Genomic DNA, 4,692 nt, shown 5'->3' with positions numbered 1-4,692 from the left:
ATTGAGAAAATGCCTTACAGTTGGATCTCATGGAGGCATTTCCTCAACTGAAGCTCCTTTCTCTGTGATAACTCCAGCTGTGTCAAGTTGACACAGAACTAGCCAGTACATGCACACACACACAAACACACACACGTAAAATTCAAAACTTCAAGACCTTAAAAAGGGTATGGTTTGGGGGCTGGAGGGTTGACTCTTTGGTCAACAGAGCACTGGCTGCTCTTCCAGAGGACCCAGGTTTGATGCCTGGCACCAATTTGACAGCTCACAACTATCTTTTTGTTTGTTTGGTTTTGGTTTTGGTTTGTTTGTTTTGGATTTTTTTTTTCTTTTTTAGTTTTTTTCGAGACAGGGTTTCTCTGTGTAGCCTTGGCTGTCCTGGAACTCACTCTGTAGAGCAGGCTGGCCTTGAACTCAGAAATCCGCCTGCCTTTGCTTCTGAGTGCTGGGATTAAAGGCGTGCGCCACCACGCCCGGCTTGGACTCACCATTCTTGAATGTATGTATGAACATGTTGGCAGGGAGGGGGCCTGTACCAGCACTGTCTATCCCCAGCTCCTCCTACATTCTCCCTTTTTAAAATGTACTTTGAGCCGTGTCTCACTAAGTACTGGGGATCGATTTTTACTCAATAGACACCCCTTGAACTTGAGATCCCCCTGTGCCAGCCACCTAGGGAACTGTGTTATTAGGCCCAACTCTAAATATTTTTCTTAGTCTTGGGTATAATGAGACTAAGAAGAGGGTTTTTTAAAATTCCATTTTGAAATATAAGACATGCCAACACTGCTTCTGACTCCAGACGTATTTAGGTAAAGTTTATGTGCATGAAAGAGAGAGTGAGAGAGAGAGAGAGAGAGAGAGAGAGATCTGTAATCCTAGTATCCAGAAAGCTGAGACAGGAAACTTGAGACTAACCTGGGCTGCATATCAGTATTCTTGTTTAAAATGATAGCGTATCAGGCATTGGAGGTAGGACAAGGGATGCGCCCACTCATTCGAAGGGCAGAATCAAAGCTGTGCTGTCAATTCAGTGCAAGGGAGCTCACTGGAGTTCCCTCTCCCCATAGACACCTGGTGCCTGGATGAACCTTTTGTTCAAGCCTGAGTTCTTTGTGTGAGCTAAGTCCCATGGGGCACCAGGGATGAAGAGGACCTAAATTATATCTTTCTTTTTTTTTTTTTTTTTTTTTTTTTTAAAAAAAACAAAATTAAGAGAGCCATTTAATAAGTCCTAAGAGGAGAAACAGGATTATATTCAAATGTTTAAGATGAAAACTAAGTGGCGACAATCCAATAAATGGGGGACCAAGGGAGGAACTCCAGGAGAAGGCGAGAGAAGAAACTACAAGAACCCTGCTCTCCAGCCTGGACCCTAATAAAACCTGATGGGCTGCAGAGATGGGATCCTTTTTTTTTGTTTGTTTTTTTTGGTTTTTCGAGTCAGGGTTTCTCTCTCTGTATAGCACTGGCTGTCCTGGAACTCACTTTGTAGACCAGGCTGGCCTCGAACTCAGAAATCTGCCTGCCTCTGCCTCCCAAGTGCTGGTATTAAAGGTGTGCAACACCTTAGTGTTCTATTGCTGCAAAGAGACATCAGGGCTAAGGCAACTTTAAAAGCAAAGCATTTAATTGGGGGAAGAGGGGAGAAAGCATATTTACAGTTTCAGAGGGTCAGCCCATGACCTTCATGGCAGTTTGTGCTGGCCAGCAGGCAGGCATTGCTCTGGTCAAGCAGCTGAGAATTACATTCTGACCCACAGTCAGCAGGCAGAGAGCTAGCAAGCAAGCGAGCAGCCAGGAGTCGGCTTGGCTCAGGTCCTTGAAACCTCAATGCCCACTCTCAGTGACACACCCACTCCAACCACCAACGGGGGACCATGCGTTCACACAGGAGCTTTTGGGGTGGTCTTCATTCAAACCACCACAGATGGCTCAAAAAGAGAACTGGCTGCTAGTCCCAACATCCACATGGGGGCTCACAACCATGGGTCTCTTCGGGCACCACAGAAATGTTAAGCACAGACATACATTCAAGGAAAACATTCATACACATAAAGTAGAAATAAAAATCTCAAATTTAAATGATCATCTTGTGATGTCAGATCTAAAATAAAAGGACAATTTTTTTTTTTAAAGCACCGTCAGGATGAAGGATTTTACCAAGATGAGGCCACCTGAGAAATATCTCCATTTTGAGCTTAACCTCTTCTCTGTTATTAGAGAAAAAAAATCATCTTAGTTAAGGATGTGTGACAAGGAGACTAGAAGGAGAACTCTGGATCTGGCTCGGCACTCGCCTTCGCTCGCTATGGAGAAGACCGAGCTGATCCAGAAGGCCAAGCTGGCCGAGCAGGCCGAGCGCTGCGACGACGACATGGCCACCTGCATGAAAGCCGTGACGGAGCAGGGTGCCGAGCTGTCCAACGGGGAGTGCAACCTGCTGTCGGTGGCCTACAAAAACGTGGTAGGGGGCCGCAGGTCTGCCTGGAGGGTCATCTCGAGCATTGAGCAGAAGACCGACACCTCGGTCAAGAAGTTGCAGCTGATCAAGGACCATCGGGAGGAAGTGGAGTCGGAGCTGAGGTCCATCTGCACCATGGTCCTGGAATTGTTGGACAAGTAAATATAGCCAATGCAACTAATTCAGAGAGTAAGGTCTTCTATCTGAAAACGAAGGGAGATTATTTCCGGTATCTTGCTGAAGTAGCTTATGGCAATGATGGAAAACAAATGATAGAAAATTCCCAAGGAGCCTACCAAGAGGCATTTGATATAAGCAAGAAAGAGATGCAGCCTACGCATCCAATCCGCCTGGGGCTGGCTCTTAACTTCTCTGTATTTTACTATGAGAGCCTTAATAATCCAGAGCTCGCCTGCACACTGGCTAAAACGTTATGGACATCAGACAGTGCAGGAGAAGAATGTGATGCAGCAGAGGTGGTCGAAAACTAAAGGCATCCAGGGCACCAACCTCCTTCCCCTCAAGAAAACCTTTTTACATCTCCATTCCTTATTCCACTTGGATCTCCTTTAGCAAGGAAGCCCATTCATGTGGATGGGATCAACTGTTTATAGTCTTTTCACACTGCAGCTTTGGGGAAACTCCATCCCTTGGTTTGTGTTGTCTCCACTTCCTGGTGAGCAATTACTGCTGTAGAAAAGTCTCAATAGCTTCATTTCCTATAAACACGAGTAACCTCCAGACACTTGTGTAGAGGACTGGCAGCACAATTGGTATTTAAGTAATCTGAACCAGTCCTTCAAGTGACTGTGTTTTGTATTACTGCGAAGATATGGAAAATGTAGTGTGTTACAATTTAAAGTAACTGTAATAATAACGTCTTGATTTCTACATTCCTTTTCTGAACCTTTTTGGGGGTTTCCTTTCAGAAGCAACTTTTCCATGCTCTTATTACAAATTCCTTTTTAGTAGGAATCCAGAAGTGTTAGATTGAATGGGAAAGCGCTTAATGCATCCCGGCTTGGGGTCACAGATCAAAATGTTTCCTGTGTCACATATTCTGGAGGTTACATCTGTCTGTGACAACAGGGAGTTTCCTTATGCATTCTTCATTTGCTGCTGTTTAAGTTGACAACTTCCTTCCCAATAAAAATTCACTTACAAAAAAAAAATGTGTGACAAATCTTGACATTTTAGGAAGGCTAAAAACCTTGAATCTTCCTGGCATAAGACTGAGCTATTAATGGCAAGGGAGACACTGCAGATAAGGGTGGGGTCTATGCAGCAGCTAACCTCCCCACCCCCAACCAATGGCAGTAAAGATGTGGAGGAAAGAGAAGAATCTGTTGACTAGTGAGTCAGACTTGCGCTGTGCCTGCTGACCATGCGTTTGGAAGTCAGTCTTGCCGCATCCCTCAGAGGATTTGGCCAACCTGCAGAAAGGATGCATCTGTCATTCGCACAAATGAGATCGCCATTTGTCATCCCAGGATCGTGAGACAGTACTGCTTCCTTACCATAGTAGGGTCGTGTGTCTAGGCACCTGTCCTGCAGAAGGTGGAGCGTCTCCGTTCTCCACCTCAGCTCGAGCACAGTGGCAATCTATGACCTCAAATCAGTGCAGTGTCCTTTATAATTTATTTTTCTCAGTATAGCAAAGAGTTTGCCAATTTTGTTGACTTTTAAAGAGATCCTCCCCACCTTCATATCAATGCTGTTCTTATTTTTCTGTTTTCTGTTTCGTTTATTGCCGCTCTAACCTGTATTATCAGTTTCCTCATCTAACTTTGGGATGGGTTTCTTCGATTTCGCCAAATACCTTAAGGTCTGGGTTTTTTTTGTTGTTGTTGTTTTTGTTTTTGTTTTTTTTTTTCCCGAGACAGGGATTCTCTGTGTAGCCCTGGCTGTCCTGGAACTCACTCTGTAGACCAGGCTGGCCTCGAACTCAGAAATCTGCCTGCCTCTGCCTCCCAAGTGCTGGGATTAAAGGTGGCGCCACCACTGCCTGGTTGTTTTTCTTCTTAATGAATTTATTGTCAGTTTCCCTGTAAAAACTGCTTTTGCGACGTTACAGAGGCTTGATGTGTGGTCGTCCTGGTTTTTATTCATCTCAAGGTACATTTTCCTTTTTTGGGGGGGGGGGCTTGGAGACGGGGTTTCAATGTGTAGCCCTGGCTATTCTGGAATTCACTACGTACACCAGGCTGGCCTTGAACTCGGAAATCCAC

General features: G+C 45.0%; 1 pseudogene; it reads left to right on the top strand.

Annotated features, from left to right (window-relative positions):
• Positions 1-3,636, top strand: part of LOC110295437 — a 7,631-nt pseudogene extending 3,995 nt beyond the window's left edge.
• Positions 3,637-4,692: the final 1,056 nt, after the last annotated feature.

The sequence above is a fragment of the Mus caroli genome, chromosome 5 (assembly GCF_900094665.2).
Source record: "Mus caroli chromosome 5, CAROLI_EIJ_v1.1, whole genome shotgun sequence".
Lineage (NCBI taxonomy): Eukaryota > Metazoa > Chordata > Mammalia > Rodentia > Muridae > Mus > Mus caroli.
The sequence above is the reverse complement of the archived record's forward strand: the minus strand, read 5'-3'. Positions and strand labels throughout refer to the sequence as shown.